The 26,940-nt window shown below is 40.5% G+C and overlaps 1 protein-coding gene across 11 annotated transcripts in view; it reads right to left on the reverse strand.

Moving 5' to 3' along the window:
* MBNL2 (muscleblind like splicing regulator 2) overlaps positions 1-26,940 on the reverse strand; it is a 152,890-nt gene that overhangs the window by 52,007 nt on the left and 73,943 nt on the right. The window lies entirely within an intron of this gene.

The following is a 26,940-nucleotide window of genomic DNA, read 5'->3' on the forward strand; positions in this document are numbered from 1 at the left end:
GTTGCTGTTGTTGTTTTTAATGGGATCTCTCTCTGACAATAGACTCTGAAGAAATACGACTATTGAGAGTAAAGACAGACACGTCTCCTCGGCAGTGTGGAAGTCAATCAGAGGGGCATACTTATCGTGACTTATCAAAAGGAGGCTTTGAACTTGCTATACATTGGTCTGTGCATGCTGGAGTGATGACAAAGTGGGAATAATAATAATAACTTTTTGTAATGTGTGTTCCAGAGTGGCTGAAGACATCCCACTTCAAATGACTGAAGAGGCAATGGTAGCACAGGAGTGGACATTTGTTAGTCATAGGTGCACAGGTGAGATTTCCAGGCATGAGCTCAGATAACCACCTGCAACTGATTAGTTTGCTACATAAACGCAGCTACCCAACCCCAGGTCTCTGCCCCACTCCCATGACAGTTGTATCAACTTTAATGTCATGGTATGACATACTGAAGAGCATGTCTAGCAAAGGTAACATTTGGCATGAAAGTTGGCAAAGTGAAAAAAATGAATTAGGTGACAGGTGTGCATAAAACCAGTCATGAAGAGTAATTGCAAGTGGTAGTTTTTATACTGAATTCCCAGGGTTTCAAAACTACCAACTGAGAGAATTGTGTCGGTGTGTGAATTACAAAATTTCTGGAGAAAGAATAGCAAACTGTGTTAACCAGTATGAGTATTATCTTTCCCTAAAGAATTAGTCTATTTGCAACCAAAGAAGAGAATATGGGTTTGTTTACCAGATACAAAAATAATTTTAAAAAGCAAGCGTGCTGGATCTGGGGATGCAAATTTGTTTATAGTCATTCTAATTCTAAACATCTGGAGTTCTCACTCTGCTTCCCGCTAATTTCAGCTGCATTTTTGGCAGCACAGGCTCCCTCTCCAGAGTGAATCTTCCCGAAGAAGGGCAGACATGTCCCAGGCTCAGTCCTGGCGGTCTGTGCTCATCAACCATCCTGCCCTGAGGCGCAGCTGTTAAAAGCAGGGGAGACTGAGTCTCGCCGTCTGCAGGGAGGACTCTGAAGTGGGTACTGGGAACATTGGTTATGCTTCTGCTAATGAAATTTTATAACAATGGGCAGTGTCAGCATGTTTCCTTAGTCTCAAGTTGACATCATGGATGTTTCATTCAGCTTTCGATGTTCAAGACTTGGAAGGTCTATTGCCAAGCGCCAGGTTATATGGAACCACAGTTAAAAATAATCTAAATCAAAGCAGTCTAGGAATCTCTCTCTTTCTCTCTTCATCTACTTTTCTCTGCAAGCTTTGGGATAAAGTTTTGATCCTAACTTTACTTTGTTTTGTGACATCCCAGGATCTTTCTAGCCCTACCAACTCGCTTCGGGTATCTCTTATTTTCCCTCCCTTTTTGCCCTCCCTTGACAATTGCATTAGTCTCTCAGTGTGCTAAAATCAATCTCCAAGAAAGCATTCAGATTGGGCCAGCTCATTCAACATAGGTGTGTGACCAGTCTCTGGATTGGCTGCCTGTGTGTCAGGTGCCCAAGTACCTATGAAGGGAGGTGGTCATGGGATACGAGCGATAACTACCACCCATCAGCAGGGGTGGTGGAAGACTAAACAGAATGACATTTCTCGTCCAGAGGCTAAGCCGCCCCAGGCTTCTCTCTGTCAACCTCAATCCAAACTCTGCTTAGTCATAATCATTCACTTGGAAGCTGACCCAAGAAAGGCTCACATACAGGCCTATATACAGAAATGTACAGATGGGCCTAATGGGAGGATTTGCGAACGCGGAGCTCCACAGAATGGAGATAGGATTTGTGACACGTCCATACGTCTACCAGTTTGGCTATTAAATTTTGCTCATTCATATAATTGTCAATTTGATCACTCATCTTCTAATGTAATGTTTTGTAGCTGCATATAAAATTTCGATTAAACTAGAAAAAATATGGTTTTCTTGGAAATGCTGTTATCTCTTGATATGACTGGGTCTCTTAAAGAACTGTATAAACTATTTTTAGCAAATAGAACATGATTTACAATATCAAATTAGCAATTTATTGATGGAACCTTCTTTTTCACAAGAATTAATGTAATTTTCTAGCGTTCTTACATACATACCCAGGATAAGATATGTTATTGATTACCCATGTGCCAGACAATTCATACATGGTTATATCATTTTCTGACAACAGCTATAACGATGCTGATTTTTCAAAATAGCAAATGGGTTCAGAAAGATTAAGGAACTTTCTTAAGGTCACGTCATTGGTAAGGGGTAATTCTAAATCCAGGTCTACCTGACTTAGATTACTATACCAAGCTATTTATTAGCAATAATGAAAATCCAGGGAGGACAAAAATCTAGCATCATCCTTCATAGTATCATAGGATACATAACACAATCTAAAATATACTAAAATATGTATGAAGATTTGGGAATGGAAAAAGAACTTTGCCTGGGTCTATCCATTGGTGGGGGAAATAGAGCAGTGGTTAAGCTCACAGGTTCCAGAGGCAGATGACAGTACCTAATGTTGGCTCTCCCCTTTTTTACCTGTGTAACTCTGAGCAAATTACTTGAATTTCTTTTGCATCAGTTTTTTTTTTTTTCATCTGTGAAATGAAAATAATTGTTGTGTTTTCCTCTAAGGGCTGCTGTGGGTTTACATGAGTTAATACATGCAAAAAGTCAAAAGGTTTGTAGAAATGCCTGTCATAGAGTAAGCACTGAGTAAATATTATTAATGTTACCAAGAAAAAAAAATCTTTATATATGACATTTTGTTTATAGTAAATACATCATCACAGATTTAGTTGTACTTTGATTGTTTTTTTTTAAATAGAAGACTTTCACTCAAAATATGATAAAAGCTACTTTATACTTATCCAATTATATCATATTTAACATTATTTTCAATTCCACAGACTACTTCTGTATGTACCCATATTTAAAAGACATCCCTGAAACAGAGCTCAATCTAGTAGTAATATTTTGAAGTGTTTTGCACCACGTATGTCTGAGGCATACTAATTGAAGCACTGGGAAACTCTAGACAGCTGAATTTTAGTAACGGATCTTATAGGATCCTAAAATCCTAAAGGAAAAGCTACTGTCAAAATATAACAAGCTAGTTGACACAGTAAACAATTTGTAAGGCAGTTTTTAAGGTGTAAGATTTGTCAGGATACACATCATTGCACAAAAACTGTTGATTACCAAAGCAAGTTTTCATAACCGAATGGGAGAGGGCAGTGTACAGAGATATAAATCTTTGTATATCAATATGAAACAAAACAGAAGTGTTAAAAATAGTGTCTCCCGGTTTTAGTCCAAGACATAAAGATAAAAATGTCTTGGAAAAGTCTTACTGTGGCTGCTAGGATTGCTTTTTGGTTTATTTTAACTTTTCCTTCCTTTTAGTTCTTGATTAAGCATTGTTTCCGGAGAAACAAGAGAGGTGAGGTCCAGGCCCTAGAGAAGGGGACTGGCACAACTTCTGTGGGGTGGAAACAGGAGGGTGCCATTCCAGAGTCCTTGTGAGGAGTCCCCGTGCAAGTGGAAAACAGGACCCCAGTAAAGGCCAGGGAAATGGGCCCACACCAGAGACTAATGTGGAAATTGAAGCTCCTGAGTCACATAGGTCTTCAGGGCCTTCCCTCACCCCAGGTAGGACATACCAGGTGTGGAAATAACAAGTGGTCTGGATCACACTCATCATTTCCTTGGCATACTTCCAGGCTAGGGTCTCATTCATTTGTTTATTCAACAAGTATTTATTGAGGTTGTCATTCAGGGTCTCCGGTCCTGCTACCCGCATAAGAACACAGGACATGGTGAGGCCAAAAAGGAACACCCATGGAGTTATAGATAGAGGACTCATATGACTATAGTCTTGCTGGCGGCTACGTTGGAGACACAGGGAGCAAACATCCACCAGTACCCCAACAAGGGGTCTTCCTTCACCCCAGTCTCACTGGCGGCCAGGCGAGACACACGAAGCAGGATCCACATGATGTACAACCCGCCTTCCGGCAATCTGTCTGCCAAGGAACCAATCAACCAGCATGGCCACTGCAGTTATATCAGTGGCCAATTGGCTAACTGGTTACAGCTGATGGCCAACTAGTCACAGCTGATGGCCATCTACTACCTGAGCCAGCACCTTTCCACGTGATGTCGGGAGCCTGGAAACTGCTCTCTGGGACTCTGTCCCCACAGAGGCCCTACTATGTACCAGGTATTATGCTAATTGCTAGTTAACCAAAGGTGAGCAAACATAAGATATGCTGCCTCCCTTCCTTACCCTGCAGTCTAATGGTAAAGATGGATATTAGCCAAATAATGACACAGATAAATGTATAATTACAAATTGTGATACATGTTGTGGAGGAGAATGCTAAGAGAGAATGGTGGGAGAGGATAAAAAGTGAGACTGATGGGTCAGGAAAGGGCTCCGAAGAAGTGCCATTTCAACTGAGACCTAAAGGATGAGAATGAATTTGGCAAAGCAGTGAGTGACAGTCGAAGTGTGTGTGTGTGTGTGTGTGTGTGTGTGTGTGTGTGTGTGTGTGTGTGTGTGTTGAGGGGAAGAATACAATATGAGAACAAGAGGAAGAGAATGTGCTAGGAGAATGTACCATCTGGAGACTAATGAAGTTTCTCAAGGTTGGAATACAGAATGGGTTGTGGGTTGGAGTGGCGGAGGGGATGATACAATGAAATGAAGTAGTAGACTGGAGCTAGATAACAACTTTGAGAGTGAATTTAAGGGGTATGAAGTTCATTGCTACTGAAAATTTTTAAGCAGGAGAATATCAAGATCATATTTATGTTTTATGCCACATGTAACATTTTACCTTCATTACTAGATTTTATATCTCTAATTTTATTATAGTTTTACATTGTTTGGAGACCACTTATTTAACATAATTCTGAGTTTACACAGGATTTGTGCAGTTGATTGTACCTCCAGAAATAGTCTCTACTCCAAGAATACTTAGATGAGGGAGGATGGTTAGAAGCAAGTTAGAATTTAAAACTGAATTGAGTTTATTAAAATAAGCAACCATGGAAAATTCTAATACAGAATACCCATGTTGATTCTCCACAAGCTCAAGAAAGATGCTAAATAACTGTAATACATACTTGGCAGAACAACAGATCAGAGCTATCAGAATTACATGGCCATTACATGGCGTGGGATAGAATTAATGCAGCTTTGGCTAAGAAAAGACTTCAGAATCAGGTCGGTGTGAGACAGAAAAAGCATAATTGGAACATGAGATTTTCTAATTGCTTATTTTAAAACAAGTAATTTTTAGAATCTTTTCCTCATATGCTCCTAATTGAAAAAGTCAATTAAAATATGGAAAAGAGAAAACATTAATTAGAAGATTGTTAAAGGGATTATCAATAGGAGTTTTTGCCCATAGGAATAGCAAATAGACAACTACATCCCATCAGTTTTACATGGGAAAGGCAGTGGATTTTATATGATCTACAATTCAAACAGCTCTTGCTATAGGTATTGCTTGGGTATCATTTGAATTGTGTCCTGTGGGTCAGATCATGGATCAGCAGTTTCTGAAAAGGCTCTTTTGGGAGATAACTATGCTAGTTGAGGGCCAGGGTCACAGCCTGACCTACTGAATTCTGTCTCTTTCAGTTGGGTTGTGGCCACTCACTGGTTTCAGCATGAGATGGTGTTTTCAAGTGAGCAGGCCAGGCTGTGAAATGGAGAATCCTGACTCTAACGATTGAGGGCAGATAGCATGTGCTCTGAAGGTGGCCTGCAGGGACACTCTGAGTCCAGGAGCCTGCTTTGGACCCCAATGTTGGCCATGGAAAAGCCCGGGAAGAACCTCTCAGATTCCCTTGCATTCCACCCCTGTGAAACCAACTCAGTGAAATCCTGATATCATGACAGATGCTCTCGTCCTGCCGTTACATTCCTGAAACCTGCTCTGTCTTGGAACCTCTCCTGGAGAAGCAGTTTAAACTCGTAGTCAAGGGAACAGTCTCTGGTACTGGCCTACTAGGGCTCAAAACCCAGCTCTGCTGTTCTTGCTGTGGAACCTTGTGGCCTCCAGTTACCACGTTTGTCAAATGAGGGTAACAATAGTTCCTACCTCACAGACTTTTGGTAAGGATTAAAGAATCAACACATACAAAGTGTGTGAACAGTTCCTGGCTCGTGGTAAGCTCTCTATAAGTACTATTATTACTGTCATCCTCATCTCATTATTACCATCACTGTTAACACCTTCTCTACACCATAGCTAAAAATACATGGTATGAAAAACAACTTTACTAATACTAGTTCCGTTTCTCTGTCACTGTGCTTCTTTCTGGCATGTCTACCAAGCGCTCTACCCCTTTCCTATTCTTGTTCTCACAGTCAATGCCAGCATTGGGATTTCTCTCTTCAGAACAGCCTCACATCTGTTTTCCTTTGATATCTTTCCTGCTGAAACTTGCCAGGGCTGATTAACATGGCCTGACTGATCTAGAGTTTAAAGCTGCTATGCATTATAGTGGGGAAATCCTGGAATTCTGATGGTGGCTTCATCCCAAAATGGTTCTATGAAATTTAACAAATAATAAATGTATTAATAAATGTATTAATAAATGTATTAATAAATGTAATAGCCTGTGACTCAGTTTTCTCATTTGTCAAACGGGGGTGATTATGTTTCCACATCCAACCCCTTCTGATGGTTGTGAGAGTTCAACAGACAGCAACAGTTGCTCTGAAAAAAACTGTACTTTGCTGTACATGGCCTATTGCGCCCCTGTTTTCCCCATGAATGTTCCTGACCTAGTAACATAAACCAACAGTTACAGCAGAAAGTGACACCAGGGGTACATGTTGGCAACCGTCCCGATATGGTCTGAGAATTATGCCAAGTCTGCATGATGAGGCCCATCAGCAAAAGTGTCAAATTAAGTCAAAATGAATTAAGTCCAGAGGGTTTATTAAAGACCTACAGTATACACAGTTTGAAAGTGAAAAATTCAGTCAGACAGACCACTGTTTTGGTCCTTGTGACACATAAATTGTACAGCAGATGTTTTCTGAATGACTAAACTGGTTGGGTGAATGAGATGCTCACAGCCTCAGTTTCTCTACAGTTTCAAAATCTCTCAAGGTTTTTGAAAGTGGGGAAAAAACATTAAGGCCTTGATTTGAGTAGGTGAGCAGATTTATATTTATTCATCATTTTTGACGGTTCTAAGTCAGGTGGTAAAGGCTGAGTTTAACATTTATTCTAAACCTTCTCTTCCTTCTCCAGCACATTTCTGGAAGGATATGGGCAAGTAAAAATGTAAGGAAATGAAATGGTTATTTACATCAGGACTTAATTTATAACATTAACTATGGGACCGAAATAGCTCTACTCTAAGGCAAATGACAAATTAGGCTTTTAGGTTTCTTTCGAATTTAAATAAACTAATTGAACCACATGAGCTCTTTGTATTATTAGTTCCAACTACATAATACAGCAAATAAAATACAACCCCATGAGGGCATCAGAATGAGGGGAAACTGAATTTGGAGAATGCTTACAAGCAAATGATAACCAGAACTTTCATAAAAACGAACAATTGCCCATATCATCAATATTATGTATGAGTTTATAATAAGCACTTTCTGCTTATTAGTAATTTAGTTCGATTTATATTACAATTCATCTTTTATAGTCTGTATATGCAGTACTCTTTTGGTAAATAGCATAAAATGTACTTATTGAAGACAGACAAAAAGGGAATGTTTACAATCTACTGTTTTCTGGAGTGTGTTTCTTTTTCTCTGTTGCTCCCGGGGTACAGAGGAAATGTGTAGGAAGATATAAGGAAGATTGGAGAAGTCACCAAATGGGAAAACTAGGGAAAATCACAAATGCTGATGGGCAGTTACCATACCTCCAATTTTACACACCACCAATCTTCACACGCCTATGAGGTTAGGGAAGGATCAGGAAAAGCGTGAATCAAGTTGTGCAGATAGATGGCCTAAATCATAATGGAAACTGTAGTTTAGTTTGTATTTCTCCCTATAAAACCATATGAACAGGCATAATATATCATTCAACTGCCATACCTGGATGGTGGCGGTGATACCAAGAGCAGTCTCCCAGTGCTACTGCTTTTAGCTTTCTTGGAGGGATCTGCAAATGTTTTTGAGTCTTCCCATCTAGACTTGCACTTAGGGTGGCCTATAATCACCAGAGAGGCTGAGAAATCCGTGGGGCCTTCCCCAGTGCTTTGTGAATGGCTTTGTGACTCATTCGTTATTATGCCAACACAACTGCCCTATTCCTTTCAGCACTATTGGCCTATGCGATTAAGACTTAATTTTGTGACCATTTTATACAGGCAAAACATAAAATTAATAAATGGGGAGGACAGGCAAAGAGGGTCAATTGTTTGTAGTTTACCATTTCAAAGCATGTTTAAACCTTTTTTTTTTTTTTTTTTAAGGGGTTTTGGTTGCCTGGGCAGTTTTCGTTTTTCATACTCCTTGAGTTTTATGTCTGGAAAGAGCTGTTTGTCAGTCTGATTAAGGATCCAAGCTCTGTCTTTACTGGTAAGGATTATCTATCCTGTTAGCTTTATATGTTAACTGAAAATGTGCCAGTTAAGAGAAGTCAGTGAGACCAGAAATAGTTCCTCCATTCTCCAGAGATTTCAGGAAACTAATTTCTGGGCATCAGATGCTTCATTTGAAAATTATTTTATTTAACCAGAAGATAAATGTCTTCTGAGTCACAGAGGCACAGGGGTTAGGGTGGATAGTGACCATATACCAACATTATACGAAACCAGTCTAGTGGCTGTTTGGCTTCATGGTGTTTAGATTCCTTAACATCACGTTTATGAATGTGAGCATCGCCACAGCCATGGGTGGAACAGAAGCTCTATGACATATTCATATCACAGCATTGGGACTTTTCCTGTGGGGGAGGGCAGGCCTTTCTCATCTGCGTCTTACACTTGTCCTCATAGCCCACAATGCAGAGACCCTTTCACAGGGGGCAGTTGGTGCAAGTTATACAATGTTTCTACTCCCTTCTCTCCTTCAGCAAATCCGATGATTGAGCCCCTTATATGTGCCAAGCCAGGGATGGTAAATGGGCAACTGAAACACAGACTGATCAATGCTACGATGGGGATTCAGGTTGCTGTGTAAACGCACTGCAGGAAGCTCTCTCTCGTTTAGGGGCCAGGGACGATTCCACAGGAAGGGACGTTCCACAACTAACCTATAGTCTTTATTAGATGATCCAGTGGGGTACATGGAGAGGGAGGTGGGTGGGGAGTAAGAGGGAGCACCTGAGAAAACTAGGACAAGCCAGGCTAATTCACAACCAGGCGGTGGAGGTTTAATTCCTGAAGCTGTATAGGCCTTCACACCTTGATCAATGTTCTGGAATAAATGCTCGGTAAATATGAGCTGCTATTTTTATTATCATCAGTTGTTAGCAATTCGAGAAGCTGGTCATTTTGTAAATAAGGGCAATCTATCCAAAGGCACAAAACCTTATTATGCATCTTCTGTGATTGTATGGTCTTTTTCAGCCTAATTTGAAAGGCATGTAGTAAATCACCTACCCTCACAGAGGGCTTCGTGGAATTTGGACACAGGTAAACAAACAATCGGCCTTCAAGTCTGACATTCAGTGGGAATGTTCCTATACAGCTGTGCCATTTATCAAAATAATGGAAATACTTCTGCCCCAGTTAGAAAGTAGCCACTGTCCTAAGTGTCAGGTGTTTTCCCTACTTCTCTGGTCACTTGAACCCCTTTCCCCAAATCCCACCACCTCCCGCCTCCTGGATCCCAGGAATCAGAGTCAAATCTAGCACAGCAGGGGGCCTCCCTCACCCAGCTGTGGTGCCTCCTGATTGATTGCCTGCTTGGGAGGTATTTATATTAAAATATTTTGCATGTCACACCTGATTGTAAATATGTTTATGACAAAGCCAGAATACCCTGGTTGTTGGTGTCAAGTTAGAAAGGCTTCCAGGAGGAGGTGGGAGAAGGGGTTGGTGAAGTATAGATAGGGGTATGGGGCAGGGCTGGGCAGGAAGGAGAAGAAGATTGGGGAAAAGACCAGAAAAACAAGGGTGATTTGGTGAAGAAGCACTGGAAGGAGATGAAAAGCTAGAGTATCTTTTAAAGAGTGCATTCACAAGATTGCCATGGGGTTACAAACGAGTTTGGGGAATATAATCAATAATGTAAAGATTTTGTAGGGTATCCAATGGGCACTTGTCTCATTAGGGAGACCACTTCATGGACGGTGTAGATGCCTGACCACTGCACTGTACACTTGAAGCTGAAGCTGAATAATAATGAATGTCAACTATAGTTTAACATATATATAGTCACAAGATGTGGAGTGCAGCATAGGGAATAGACTCAGTGGAATTGTAACAGCTATATACCATATTTCCCCGAAAATGAGACCTAAACAGAAAATAAGCCCTAGCATGACTTTTTAGGATGACATCCCCTGAACACAAGCCCTAATGCACCTTTGAAGCAAACCTTAATATAAGACCCGGTCTATTTTTGGGGAAACACAGTACGATCTCAGAGGAGTAGCAGATTGGGGGTGGGGGGGTTATCACTTTGTGAGGGGTGTAAATGTCTAACTATTACATTGTTTTGTATACCTGAAACTAAATAATAATAATAATACTAATACTACTACTAATAATAATAAAAAGAGTTCATTCACTTTTAGTAACACAAGAAAAGAACACTCCTCTCAGGCTGGCTGGTCTGGACTACATGGTTTAGACTGACCTGCAAGCTGAACTGCGGCAGGCAGAAGCTGCATATTGTTGAGAACAAAGCAGTCTGGGAAGGCGTCGGGCGTGTCACCCTGCACTACTGCAAGGGCGGTTGGTTATGCGCCGCGTGGAGGAGGATAAGCTGAGCAGCATTACCCAGAGGAGGTGTGGGGTTTAGCACGTATGTCTCCTGAGGGCAGAAGCCACATGCCTCCATTCCTTTATTCAACAAATATTTTTGAAGTATCTGCTCTATGCCAGAAACTGGGTACTAAGATGTAGTCGTGCTCTCAATAAAAATAGCTAAGACTTATATAATAGTGCACCTATCATGTATTAGGCAGTTTGTAAGTGCTGTCCGTAGCTCATATTCTAATCTTCAATACAAGATCTTAATGGAGGTACTGTTAATATTCCCATTTTGTGGGAGGAAAAGGGAGGCATAGAGAGGGGAAGTAACTTCCCAGAGTCCTACAGGTAGTAAGTGGCAGGCCTGGGCATCCAACACTGTCAGAATGGCTGCAGAGTCTCTGCTGTCACTGCCTCCTGCAGAGCTGTTATTAAGAAACTTGAAATCCAGTGGAACATTGGTATCACACCTTGAAAGCGTTCTTCACACACAGTATCCTATTATAGCTTCACAACATTCTTGTAATATGTTACCCCAATTTAAAGGTAATGAAAATGAAGCTCAGAGAGATTTGAAGGTACTTCCCAAGGCCATGTATTAAAGTCAACCAGGGCTAAATTATCGTCCCCCCATTACTGAAAAATGTGCTCTCTCCACTGCCACTTCCGATCAGTGGGAGAAGCTACGGGGAACACATTTTTGGTTCAACATATGAAAGATTTGTTTAGAACAAATGGGTAGCCTTGTGTGATAAGGAACGCCAGGGAGGTGACACTAGATAGTCAATGTTATGGGTTGAATAGTGTCTTCCTGGAAAGATGTGTTGATGTCTTAAGTCCTAGTTCCTTAGAGTGTGACTTTATTTGGAGATAGGATTTTGACAGAGGTAATTAAGTTAAGATGGGGTCCTGGGGGTAGGAACTAATCCAGTATGACTGGTGTCCTTATAAAAAGGAGAAAGTCAGACTCTAGGACAGACATGCACAGAGGGAAGATGATGTAAAGAGATGCAGATAGAACATGGCCGTCTCTAAGCCAAGGAACATGTGAGGCTGCCAGAAGTGGGAAGAGAGGCCTGGAACAGAAGCTTCCCTAGACCTTCTGAGGGAATAAGGCCCTGTTGACACTTGGATTTCAGACTTCTAGCCTCCAAAACTGTGAAAGAATAAATTTCTGTTGCTTTAAGCCACACAGTTTATGGTACTTGTGACAGCAGCCCCAGGAAACTAATATAGTCACACATAAGAAATGCTATATTTTTTCATGAGATCTGAGGCTATACCAGCAAAACACTATACTATCTTCCAACATAGATTTGGTTCTGCAAATGCATGTTTTAATTTTTTTCATGAACTCCAGTAATGAGATGCCTCTGGCTGATAAAAAATAAACTACAACAACTTCCAAACCCTGAACAAATACAATGATTTTTCTACAAATGAAACTAGTCAGCTTAAATGCTATCAGATTTTTCATATGGAAGATTTAATAGGAGAGATTTCTTTTAGTAAAAGACAAAATGTTTCACTAAAGCACTCATTAGAGATGTATAAAGGCCTACTGAGTCTCTGAAGATCCATTTTCAAAGAGAAATGTTGAGATAACTTTTATATCCTGATTACAGAGAAAGACTTGATAAAAATTGTCATTGATATTAAAACTGCATGGAGTGTGGGGTGGGTGAAAGTCATTTAGTCAAGCAAGAAGGAAGTCAAAGAAAATGTGTAAATTTGGCAGGATTTTGAAATTGCTTTTACAAAGGTCGATATGCATTTCTGTGGTGTCACTCCTAAGGCCACCTTCACAGGCACTTTGACACATCAAGGGAAAATGGTAGAGAAGAGGGTACAGAGAAGAGGGTACAGAGAAGAGGCCTGCTGTGTTCAGCTCAGGTTTCCCATAATCCTACCCTCCCAATTATCTCACCTTTTCTTTCCTTCCCAGGTTCCCAGGACAAATCCTGAACTGAGGCCGTGTTTTTGCCTCTGGCTGATACCAACTCAGTACCCCAGTTTTGATGTCTCGATGTCTGCTTTGTCCCAAGCCCCAAATTTCTGTATTCCTCTTGACCTTGTTCACCCACTGGGTGTCGCAGTTCTTATGTTCTAGTATACCACAGGTTTTCTTGCTTCACCTCCAAGTTCAAGGTCTGAAAACCTGCCTCCCTCCAGGCTCCTTCCCAGATGGGAGCTCAGCTTGGCCTCTTCCTCCGGAAAAGCCTGCCCACAGCCTTGGCCCACCCACCGGGGACAGCTGCTGCCCACCCACAGACCCACCAAGCATTATCTTCCTGGATTTGCCCTCACTGTCACCCACCCTCAATAGATACCCTGCTAATTTTTCTGACTTCCTGTGGATGAACATTTCTCCAAAATGGACCTCGGAGGTAGAGACATTGAGATACACCCTTGGGCTCATGATCAGCATCGCTTCGGTCCAGTGGGCAGATCTGGGGTCCCTTCCAGTCAGATAGAGCCAAACACTGAGATATGGCATTACTCCCTCTTCCTCTTAGGACCTCGCCATGAACCGTGGAAGAAGTGTGTTCCCTCAGCAAACCCCAAATGTTCCCTGTTTGTTGCCACAAGTTGGATACTAAAGCTCCTGATCGTCCAAAAACTGCTGGCCAAATTTATTTTTAAACTGAGTCAATCCATGATTAGAGTCCAATGCTGTTTTTTTAAAAGAGATATTAAAAAAGGCTTACCCTGTAGATTCTACCATGTAATGGAAACAATATGCAGTAACATTTGTTGAGTACAAATAGCAAGATTATTATGATTATTGTCTGCTTATTACTATATATGTAGGCACTGTGCTGTTTCACATGCATCATCTCAGACAAACCTATGGAAAAGGAAGGCTCTATGAATGTCTCCATTGGATAGATAGGAGAAGTGAGACCTGGGGAAATTAATGATCTTGTCCCAGGTCATACAAGTAGCAAGAGGTAGAACCAGGATTTCAACCTTGGAAATGTGACCCAAGCCACTGCTCTGAATCACTGTGCTTCTTTCACATGTTCACCTAACTACAAAAATGTCATTTATTGAATGCTTTTGATGTGTTAAGCATAGTGCTAATTACTTTGCAAGAATGATCGTGATAGTGTTCATTATATGCCTCTGGGATAGGTCTTATTTTTTATCCCTATTTTGTTATGGAAACCAAGCTTCAGAGAAGTTAAGTAACTTGCCCAAGGTCACACAGACCTTATAAGAGAAAGATCCAAGATTTGAATTTACTCTGCCTGGCTCAGCCAAAACTGCCACATTCTGAGGATATAAATTACTGATTGCTACCATATGTCTGGTGCTATGCTAGGCAAAAGTGGATACAGAGATGAAAGATAAATTGTTCCTATCTTTGAGAAACGTTAGATACACAGATCTACAATGCATACACACATGAATAGAAGAAAGGGAAGAAACCATAGTAATAAGTAATACTTAAGTCTAATATTAGCCAGAAGGATCCATGTAATGTTTCATAAATCATACATTTTTACAAATCCAATTAAAGTGATTGAGTACATTTTATAAATATGGTTGAATTTTAATATAACAACCTAATCATTGATGGGAACAACCAAAGTAGGCTACTCTCAACACCTCTCCGGGTATTAGAGCAGAAGGAGGTACCACTAACAGCCTTCTGGACTGCCCTGTGATGGGGACATCAAAAGCTTTCAAAATCTGCAAGTGAGGCCCCTGGATTTCAGGGAGATAAATGGATTACACATATATCAAACTGTACTTGGAGAATTATGCATGTACGTTTTAGCATATATCTATGTTTTGCTTATTGAAAAGGCCTAAAGCTTCAGATGAGGGCAGTTGCCACAAAAAGCGTAGGGCGGAGGGTGGGGAATTCTCTACCTCCTTTGAGATGACCCCAGCATGAAATATCTGCCTGTCCTGGGCATGTCAGAGTCTGACTCTTTGTGGGACCCACAGGGAGGGCAAGCAGTTCTGAAATGTTTTTGCAGGGCCAGTATGTTGTTCATTCTTACCTACTCAGTTTCACCCAGTTGCCTGTGTGATCAATAACGACAGTTGAACAAAGCGAAACATGCAGTCTCTGGCTCCAGGGCACAGTGACTCTTACAGGACCACACAGGACCGCCCTTGTGACTGGTGCTTCATCTGTCACAAAACCCCATGTCTCCTGCCTGGAGTTGTCTAGCCCTGGATAATATCCATTCCGTCTCCTGCATCATCCCTTGCTTTTCATTTCCACTGCCACCGTCAGGCCCGTGCAAGCCATTGATGTGTCCCGATGCTGACAGAAGACCCCTCATCGGTTTCCCCTCCAGAAGCACTCTGTTGTCTATTCAGATACCAAAAAATGTTGGTTGTGTATCTACCATGTGCCATGCATGTTCTAGGAACACGGGCGATTATCAGTAACAAAATTCACAAATACCTCTGTCCTCATGGAACAGCTTGTAGTTAGGGCAGTCAGGCAATACGTATTATAAGTTAAAGAGTAGAATGTGTCAAGTTGTACAGGGCAAGAAAAAGAGTGAGACATGTAGAATGGGGAGTGCTGAAGGGGGTTGGGTTGCCCGTTTAAATTTGGTAGGCAGGGACTACCTGACTGAGAAGGTAATTTTGGAGCAGACAGACTTGAAGTAGATAGAGAGTCGGGCATGGCCTGTATCCGAAGAAGCACATCCCGGGTGGAGAGATCAGTGCAAATGCCCTAAGGAAGACACACGGCTGGCATGCCTGAGGCCAGTGACCTGGGAGTTGTACCAGGAGGCCGTGCACTTGGGCACCTGAGCCATGGCAGAGCTGAAAAGGAGGTCGGAGCAGTAGTAGAGGCTTCATCATGAAGGGCCTTGTAGGCCATTGTAAGGACTTCTGTACTTTGAAGAAAATGGGGATTTTGAATAGAGGAGTGACATGATCTGGCTGACATTTTAGAAGGGTTGCCCTGGCTACTATGTTGAGAACAGACAGTGGGGGGCAGAAGAGGCATGGGGAGACCAGTGGCAGTCACCCAGGGAAGGGACTATGATGGCAGAGACCAGGCTGGTGGCAGTGTAGGTCATAAGAAGTGGTACGTTCTGGTGATATTTTCAAAGTAGACCCAACAGGATTTCTGACACATTAGATGTGGAGTGTGAAAGAAATCAGTCAAGGAGGAGAGCAGGGTTTTGGGCCTGCACCATTGCAAAGGTGGAATGGACATCAACTGAGATGCAGAAGGCACGGTTCAAGTAGATTTTAGTGAAATAGCAGGAGTTGTATTTTGAATTCATTGAGTTTGAGATGCCTATAACAGCTAATTAGAAGTGTCAAGTAGGCAATTTGATCTCAAGTTCAAGAGAGAGGTAGGGTCTGGAGATGAACATTTGGAAGGCCTGGCTATGTGGAAGGTATGGACAGTCATGCAGACCTCTTCCATTATGGCCCTGGGCATATCACTGTCCCTCTCAGAACCTCATAGGATACCCATTCCTTCCTGAATCATGTCCAAATGTCCTTATCCATGAGTAAGGCCTCCTATGTTGTCAGGCAACAAGCTTCCTTCCTTTCCAGTCTCACCCCCACTGTCCTCCTTTCGTGCAACCTCGATCCAAGTCCAGTTGGAGTTGGGAAACCTGAGGCCTGATGCCCTCTTGCCTCTTCTAATGACTTTGTTCAAACCATTTCCATCCGTCTGTCTTCTTCCCCAATTCAAACTGTCCAAATTCCAATTCTCTTCCAAGGTCCAGTGTCACAGTTTCCTCCACATGAATCATTCTTCAACCTCTCCCCAACCACTCTTGAGAAAGCATTTTGCCTTCCCTGCACTTCCTTAACAATGTGCACCTCTCAGGCAATACTACGGAACACCGAATGCCCGCTTTTACCACTAGGGCTGTAGGGACTCAAGCTCAGGGCTTTCCTCTAAGTTGCTCCTGAGCAGAAGCTCTCTCCTGTACCTGCAAATAGCTGATAATGTAGAGCACAGTGCCCGGTGGAGAGCACGTACACCAGCAATGTTTGCTTAACAAATGAATCTTTGGAAGAGACAGATTTTGCAAGGCAAGACCCTTGTAAATCCTGTGGGATGACATAGAGAGGGTGAACAAGTATAACTTGAAGACGATTTTCACTGCTTCAGAGGCTATTTCTTCCCATTTAAGGATCTCTAAATAGTACAAATACGTACTGGAATCTAATAAAAGTGTTATGTAGTAGGCCTTTTTTTTTTCTACATGGACAAAAAATACTATTTGAAAATAGTATTTTAGGAATTTTAAAATAGTCTCAATGTGTTCCCTAAAATGAAAATGCCAGCAAATATGTGAATTCCGACTTTTACCAATATGTACATAACTACAAATTAATACAAATGATTTACATATATGAAAATAGTTTTTGTTTTATGAAGGCTTGCTACATGCCAGATGTTTTACATACATCAACACTGATTCTCACAATAACCTTGGAATTTTGTATCATTATCTTTCTTTTACATATTGAGTGAATTAAGAGAAGTCACTCACCTATGTTGAATAGCTTGTTGGTGGTCACAGAGCTAGTAGGCAGTAGAGTCAGGATATCTAACTTAGCTATCTTGTCCAAGGGCAATCCTCTAGTCTTCTCCCCAAAACTTGGAAGCCCTCAGACCTAGAGTCATTAATCTTTGTGTCCAAGCTGCTGATTATCTTAGTAGAGGAAAGATATCATGACAAGATGCTTCCAACAGTCATGTCCTTGAACAGAATTCACTACCATTTTCAGTAATTTATTCACTCAATGCACATTTAATGAGCACCTCCTCTGTGGCAGGCACTGCTGTCAGCCTGGAGATAGAGTAATGAACAAAAGAGGCAAAAGTCCCTTTCCTTGGGGAGCTTACATTTTAATGGGAGAAGACAGACACTAAACAAGATCAACAAGTAAAATATACAGTGAGTATGATGATAAGTGCTGGGGAGAAAAATCTAAGCGGGATAGGAAGTGTGGATGTGGGTGGGGAACTGCAATTTTTCTTAGGGTGACCAGAGAAGGTCTCAAGAAGATGGCAGTTGAGACTGCAAAGAGGCAGAGAGACAAGCCTGCTAAGAGGAGACGGGAAGTGCAATGGTCCTGAGGCAGGATTGTGCCTAGAGTATTCCAGAACAGCAACGAGGGCAGTGTAGCTGGAGCAGAGTGAGTGAAGGTAAGAGTAGTAACTACGATGGGAGAGGTAAAGGGAGTGAGGTGACCGAGGGTGGAGAATCTTCCGGGTCATCAGAAGGCTTTTACTCTGAGATGCAAAATTGATGGAGGGTTAATGCACTGGACGATGTTACCCAGAAGTTTCCATGTTTGCCACATATTTTTAAAAATGTATTAGCAACTTTAATAAATTATGAGAAAGTGCATTATGTCAGACTCCCAATCACTAAATATTGCTGATCTCATATAGATCTCCATTTAGCACTGTCCTTGTGATAAGGGAGCAGACCAGAGGCTAAGAGAGCATAAAGGGCTTAAATACAAGAGGCCCAGATGTGAGGGGACCACAATTATCTCCAGCACGTTAGCCTCCAGATGTTTCCTGCTGTCCCCCTTGAAAGAAGATGGGTGGCTATTCCCATGGCTCCCACCTCATCCTTAAAATCCAAACAGCTGCAAATGGATCAGGAAGTCTCTGCTACCACCTCTTGGAGCTGCAATGTAGAGATAAAGCCATCCATCAAAGGCTCTTTAAGCAACAGGCTGCAGACACTCCTCAAAGTACAGCAAGAGGAGAAGCAAAGGTCTTTATGACACAGTATGGAAAAGTCCTGGTCAAACTTATGCCAACCCAATTTACACATTATAATATAAAGTAATTCTCAAATCTCAGTTCCCCAGTTTCACCCTTCTGGTCAGGAAGATTTTTTTTTTTCTCCTTTGATGAGTATACCACCAAGAGAACATTGGCTGATCAGAACATGAGTTTTGCCTACTCTATCCTCCGTGAAGGGGCTGGACCTCATAATGTGTGGCAAGAGTGCTGGGGTACAGCTAGATGTGTGGAAAGGAAGGAAAGCAGGGAAAACCACCGAACATTCGCCTCGAAAAAAACCAAATTGACAGCTCAGTTTCTATTTTCAGGATTTAAAGTGAACACATTGGACCTACCTTTAGCCTGGCAAATGTTAAGATACTAAGAGCCATTGGATCTTTAGAATTTAGGATATACCACGGGGAACCTCCATTTTAAGTTCATAGTCCTAATGTATTTAGTTGTTTTGGGCATATACACATGCAATTCTTTTAAGACTTTTCTGGAACTGTTTTTACTCTGAAATTATTAGTGTTTCCCTCTGTAGAGCATTGCTACTCCAGTGGAAGGGAGTTTTTGCCAGGGGAATATGGATGTGTGTGCCACCAAACACTGCTTGTGTCTTATAAATATATGTAGTATAGTCTCCAAAGTTATAAAATGCTGTGTCCGGAATAAAACACAAATGCAAACACACTATAGTTAACTGAATTTACAGTAACTTTTATAAGATTTGTTCTCAATCAACAGGTAATAAAAACCTAGTTAGTAGTATAGGGGCTCAGAGAAAAATTTTCGGTGTTAAAAAAGGAATTTGAATTTTTCAAAAACCAGTACGTAGTAAATGATAAATAATAAATGAATGTAAGTCATGGGCTACTGATGTTTCAATTCTCACTCAATGGCAGTTGTTAGAGCAGACTATGAGTCAGTAAGACCAATGGGAAAAAGAAGACTACCTAGGGTCTTCTGGTCTGTAAACCCCACCATTATAGACTCACTTCCTGCAGCTATTTCCTACTCTTTCTGGTCCAGGCTTTTCCACAGAGGGGAAGTGAAAAAGGTGCTACAAGTAGGAGAGAAAATTCTTTTCATCACGAGAGGCAGTTGAATTTTATCAAATGCTTTTTCTGCATCACTTGTCATGATGTTTATTTTCCCCCTACATTCTACTAATGTGCTGTATTACATTGATTGATTTTCATGTTTGGAAGCACTTTGCTAAAGGCTAGACCCCCCCTTGTGACATGTGCCCCTATATATTTTTTCTATGAACCAATTTTTTCAAGTCACTGCCTACTCGGGTTCATTTCTAGATTGTTCTCACATGCCATGGGGATTTCAAAATTAAAAACTTTTCAGTGTTTCAACTCAACACTAGGAGTTAGTTCTTAGTCATAATTCATTTCATTTGAATTAATCCGGGGGTAGAAGCTCTTTTTCTTACTTCAAAGAAATAACAAGATCGAGAATGGCACCGAAAGGTGGAATATTGGTGCCTGGGAGTTCACTAGAAGAGATTTTACCAAGATGTGGAGGCCAAGATTAAAAACAGATTAAACCAAGGTACTATGGGCAGAGGACTGATGGACCCTAACCCCTCTCTAGCCACCGTTTTACAGGATTTTAGCCCACTTTTAATCCAGCCAGCTTCCATAACCTCCGAAGCAAACAAAGAGGGCTCTGCGTGACCACCAACATCTTTTTCTAAAAAAGAAAAACTATTTCAAGAAATTAACAGCTTTTCCCCCCAAATAATACAATTTCAGTTCGCTCCTTTTGGTTTTTTGAAATTTTGTCCTTTTAGCTAAAAAATGTAACCTCATAAAGCATAGCTTAAGTATGGGAGTTGGCTTGTTCTTTTAAATTTGATTGTAAACGATCTTAATGGGAAATATGTGGGGGGATCACTCTTTAGGGCACCATTATGATAGTGTAATTATTAGTATGTTTGAGGACTCCCTTTGATGTTCTATATTTTTATATAGTTATAATCTTGGTGAACAAATAATTTTATCTGCTGACTATTTTCATTTATCCTATCATCAACTTGCTTCCCTCAGCAGCTGGGAGTCTTGCTACCAATGCCTCCATGATACTTCCCTAAATGGATGCATCATAATTAAGTTAACTATTTCTCCTATTTTGGTTCTTCACAGTTTTGCACTTTCATAAATAATTTGATGAGAAGCATTTTCACACACATAGCCCCCCCCTGCCATTTTTATTTCCTCAGTTTAAGTGGAATTATTGGATTAAAGAATATGGATTTTTTTGTATGGCTCTTAAGGTATCTCGAATCAGTGTATTCTTAAGTGTAATTTTATCTGAGCACTCAGCGTGCCTAGATGTTTTTCTCAAGAACTAATCATATTACACTGATTTTTATCAGACAACGAGCACATGTTTTTCTTTTTGCCTTAACTGCCAGGAAACTCAGAGCTAAAGTTCAAATCCAATAATGAGTTCATCTCAGGTGACCCCATGATATGTATCTCATTTCCTTTGGATCGATTTCCCACTTTGCTGTCCTTTTTTTAAAAAAAAAACATGATGCTGAATGTTTTGAAAGTTACCTCAAATTCCTTTTATAAACAGGTGGATTATAAAATAAAGCTCACTTGCATACGCACATAAACATATATACAAACGTGTATTCACTGTATCTAACATAAAAACTTCTTCATGGAACTAGTATGGTAAAATCAAAATTCCTGGCTCTGGAATCTCTAGGATGATCTAGTCCAATCCCCGCTTTTTACAAGAGAGACACTGAGCTAGAGAGAGAAATGGGACTTGTCTTCTTTCACAGAACTATTGGGACTTAGGTTCAAGACTAACTACAACTTAGGCCTTTTTGCGCCTAATCTGAACCCTGAACAAAGCATGAGAAACCGATTGCTTGCTGTACCTTACACCTTGGCAGTTCTGGGGCTCAATCATGAAGCGTCTCTCTCCACGACACTCCTCATCTTTCTCTCTTCCTTTGATATCCCATCCTCAGAGAGGCGCACATTATTTCATTCCTAGAACACAGATCCATCCACGCTATTCCATCTCACACACTGTAGCTGTATTAGTTTGCTAGGGCTGACTTAACAAAGTACCACAGATGGGGTGGCTTAAACAACAGGAATTTATTGTCTCGGTAGTGGAGGCTGGAAATCCATAATCCTGTTGTCGGCAGACCACGCTCCCTCTGAAGGCTCCAGGAGAGAATCTATCCCAGGCCCCTCTCTCTGGTTTGGAGAGCGCCATCTTCTCCCTGCGTCTCTTTGCATTATCTTCCCTCTATGTGTATTTCTGTGTCCAAATTTCCCCTTTTAATAAGAATACAAGTCACATGGATTAGGGACCCTCCCTAATAACCTTGCTTTAACTTGATCAATTCTGTGAGGACCCTATCTCCAAATAAACATTCTGAGGTACTAAAGGTTTGGGATTCGACATGTGACTTTTGGGGGATGTAATTCAACATCTAACAGCCACAAAGGTCATTTTTCTAAGTTTTCATTTCCCTGCTCAAAAGCGTTCATTGTCTTGAGTTAGCAAATTAAGTCCAAATTCCTCAGTTTGGTGTTCAAGCTCTCCCACAACCCTGTTTTAATGTATCATTGTTATTTCATCTTCCTACATACATGCCCCCATGTTCTTCTACACTGGAGTCCAACTGCATTACTCTGGGATTCCATACATCCCACACTTTCCTGCCTCTACGCCCTGATCATGTCGCTTTTTCTGCCTAGAATACCCTCTTCCTCCACCTTAGTGGCCTATCTCAGATGCCCTCTCCTCCACTAGGCCTTCCTAGTCCCACTCTGACATGTTTCCTCCTCAGGGCTTTATTTTGGTAACTTGCTGGTAGTTAAAGATTCTGATCATTGTAATATAATCACTTTGTGTTCTTTCCTGCTAGCCTGCATCCTCCTGAAGAGTTAGGGCTTACCCATCCTTGCCCATCTCCCAGTGCCCTTTCTTTTCCAACTTCCCTCAAAGTGGTACCGGGTACCTTTTATGAACACATAGAAGCTAAAGGAGATATTCTGCTATAGGAATCAATAATTACACACCAGGGTCATCTAAGATAGCTCTTGTCATAACATTATGCAGACTAAGCATGATGTATGTTAATACACAGTGGAACACCTAGACAGTGGAGTAAATAAAATAAGGGTTGGATGCAACATTTAAGATTGTTGGTGTGTGGGCAGTTGAATGGGAGATCATTATTTTTACTAGGAAATTCCCTTTGTCCTCATCATTTTACCCTCCCAACAGAAAATTCCGTGAAGTTCATTTCTAAAGAAAAGTAAATATCCAGATGGACAGAGGAATGACCTTTCTTTAACGGAGGGGATGGATGTGTTATCCAGCCAAATGTTTGAAATTCTTCCACCAGCATGCATAATTGAGAGAGATGTGTTAATTACCCTTAAGTGACAGCTGGTAGGACTTCTTAGACAACTCTGAGAGGAATATTGATCTGGAATCATTGTTAGTGACTCTACCGTGGTGATATAAAGGTAAGGCCCTCTAAACAATATTTGAATGGCCAAGTCATGTGAGGTTCTCTATAAACCAGGGCCTGCAGGCGTTATGGCAGCTGGCCAATGCTTGTCAGGCTACAAAAGCACCAGTGTTGCTCTTTGCATGACATTTTAATGAGTGACACAGGGAAAATTCCAAAGATGTAATCCCTATTACGATAAGAGCTTTATGGCTCAAAATGTGTCATCATCAAAGAGAAAGACAATTCCAGAAAGTGCAGATGAGATTTTCTTTTTGCTCCCTACACCTATGAATGAGCAGCATCCTTGACAGTTATTTAAGGAAATTGAGTGCACAGATCTTGACTCAGCACTGTGGACATTTTGAAGAGGAAGCAGACAATACCATTCTTGCCCCAAGGGAGTCACTGTCTTGGTATTGGGTAGAAACTAATTTAATTCTCTAAAGTCTTTCCAGATCCAAGATTTTATGATTCAATGGTCAAGAAAGAGAACTATTTTATTTTTAAACAGCAAAAATGCCATGAATATTCTTTTGTCTAAAAAGCGATTCATATTCTCTGACTAATATAATTTGCCATATTGCTTCTATGTTAAATTGTTCAGGTTTTATATCACAAATCTGCACAAGAGAGCTTTTGGATTTATTTTGCCCTTTCCTGTTGCTGACTAAATATTTTTTCTTTCACCCGGAGTCATGTGAACTATTACTGGACTCCTCTGAAATCCAATATAATGTCATGTCAGTTTCCAAGGTAACCACTTTGTTATTCATTCATATATTTCTGGAAAAACTATCTGGTTTTGGTTTAGTCTAGGTAAAATACATTCAAGTCTTTTTTCCTTAAAAATGTGTAGAGGAAAAATATACATCTCTTTCAAGCAACTGGAATCAATTTAAGGCTTTGGCACATACAATGGAAAAATCAATGGAAGTTAAAAGTTGAAAAGCAAAGTTTCCTTTTACAAGTATCACTAAATTTGTGTCCACTAAAAAAAATAAAAAGAGGATCTTTGACAACCAAACAGAATGGTAGGTCAAATAATCAATCAATCAATAAGGTTTTCTTGAATCTTATTGAGTCAATCAATAAGGTTTTATTTTATTTTTATACTGTATGAGGATGGACAATTAAGTTTGGGAACTTTCTACCACGCGTGTACACTGTGTTTCGCAAACTTAATTGTCCAACCTTTCATATCCTGGATACTGGGAGGTAGGATACATAAGATTTAGCTATCCTTTCTATCCCTCAAAAGCATTTTCAGTTTACCTAAGGAGATAACGGGAACCTGCACAGAACACTAATGAATAAGATGCTATATCGACAATGATAATCAAATGTCTAAAGGGCTAGGCATGCCGGAGGATCTCATGAACATTGAGCGATCTCACCAAGGTTGAGCCTCTTAGAAATTCCAGAAATCTTGTTGAGAACCCATCCAAATTTGCTTCTCAACTAGAAAAGAACTTCTGGTCCTTGAACCTTGTTCTTGTTGCTTGGCAACCAACATCAGGAGCCCAGGAGAACAATATCCAAAGGATCTCTACTTCGCATGCATGTTTTTTCCACATGGAAAATGAATTAATAAATAAGACACTTATTTTTCTCCCTTTCTTTCTTTTGTTGGGAATCCCTTCAGGTTTTTCTAGAAGCATTTGCTGCTTTGTTCCTGCTTAGAGGGAGCAAGTTAAATGAAGATCAACAAGGGATGAGATTCCCATTTGTGTTTCAGGCATTCACACTGGTGGCTCAAGGCCAGTCTCCTACTGGAGTCAGCAAATCATTGCAACATAATGTAACATGTGTCATTTAAGTTATAGTGTCATTTAAGTTACAGTGGTGGCAAGAAGAGGCCATCACCAGTTTGGTCTCAGATGGTAATTAAAGGCTCCACAAATATGGGTCTTGAAGGAAAGGAAGAAGGGAGAAGGTCAGGCTTGAAGAAAAGGGTAGTATTAGCTGGTGAAAAAGTGAGAGTTCCCAACATTGTCAAACAATGCTGAGAGGTCAAGTAAAATTAAGAACTACAAAAATGATCATTGAATATGGAATTTAAATGGTTATTGGTGATCACATACGGTTATTAAATGGTTATTGGTGATCTCATATGGTGATCTCACCAAATGGTTATTGGTGAACCAGTTTGGGTGGGTTGTTGGGAACAAAAATCAGATTGCAATGTAGTGAACAAGGGCTGGGAAGTGGTTATAGAAAATGTCCCTATTTCTCCACCTTCCCCTGTGTAGTAGACAAAGGGAATAGGTGCAGACTAGCAGTAGAAGCTGCTCAGCCAGGGCACTAACAGTGTCACATGCCTCCATGCTTGGGGCAGAGAAAGCCCTACTGGTATTCTGTTCTGTTTTGTTTTCCCTTAACCAGTGTGTGTGTGTGTGTGTGTGTGTGTGTGTGTGTGTATGTGTGTGTGTGTGTGTGTGAATATCTTGAACTCTTCATGAGAACGTACCATAAGAATCTGACCAAAGATAGAAAGAATGCACATATGTCATTTGAGATTTTGAAGTAATTTAGGCTCGTAAGCCGAGAATCTAAAATTGTATCAACCCAGTATTAGCTGAGCATTAGGGACTAACCAGTTTTCTGATTTGCTTATTTCACTGGATACATGTGTAAGTCTAAGATGTCTACTCTTTTTTCCAAGTAGTGGACTGTAATTAGTTAAGAAGGAATTCTTTTACTATAGTAATTTCTTAATTATGCGTAGGGATAGTAGAAAAAAAAATTGAGGTGCATAATAGCAATTCATCTAAAAACACTTTAACCATTAGTTTTAAACTCAACTGAAGAATTTAACTCAAACTCTTGATGAGTCAGGGAAGGAAGCAAACTGGAATTTTACCTTCTATAAACTTCTGTGAAGGTGACAATGAGCAATTGCTTGCTTAAGGGTGGGCTTGCAATTAAAGAAGAAAGAATTTGGGCAGAAAGCCCAAAGAGAACACAAAAGAGTGACTTTCAACCTTTTTTCTTTTCTTTTTTTTTTAAGCATCAGACTTCCAAGGAAACCTTATGTAGAAAATCTGTCATCTGTCTGTCTATCTATCTATCTATCTATCTATCTATCTATCTATCTATCTATCTATCTATCTCAGATATAAGGCAGAAAAGTCAAACAGAGCTTCTCTAAGCACAGCTGGAATCCCGCCCATTTTTCCTCCCCTTGGGGACTGTCCTAGAGGTAACAACATAAAGCTTATTATAGTTATATATAGTAATGCATTTATGAATAAGCATTTAACTTGCAAAACTCTGTCACTTTCATCACGTCATTTGATGTTTCTGAAAATTCTATGACCTAAGCAGCCTAGATATTGGCATTATTATTGCTACTGTGCAAATAACTTGCTTAATGTCAGCTAGTTTATCAATGATAGATTTGGGATCCAAAACCAGGTCTTCAGAGATCTTTTGTTTTGATATACTATAAAATCTTTCATTTTTCAGATCATTACACTCCTGGCCTAGGTCAGTGTATATTAGAGAATTTGGATAACGTACCAAAGGACAATAACAAATCTGTTTTTTATATTTTTCACTTATGCAAAAGGTACATAAACTTTTTCAACATTATTTTTTAACTCATAATTGGTATAGATAATGATCAAATAAATGCCTCCCTACTTCACCTCCCCTAGGTTAACTTGACAATGTTTAGGTGGATAAAATATGTGACGAAGCTTTCCTCCCTGAATAACATAAACAGTGTTTTCTTAATATTATTTTCCAACAGAACTAGTCAGAGAACTTTTT

This window comes from Rhinolophus hipposideros (genome assembly GCF_964194185.1).
Source record: "Rhinolophus hipposideros genome assembly, chromosome: 4".
NCBI classification, from domain to species: domain Eukaryota; kingdom Metazoa; phylum Chordata; class Mammalia; order Chiroptera; family Rhinolophidae; genus Rhinolophus; species Rhinolophus hipposideros.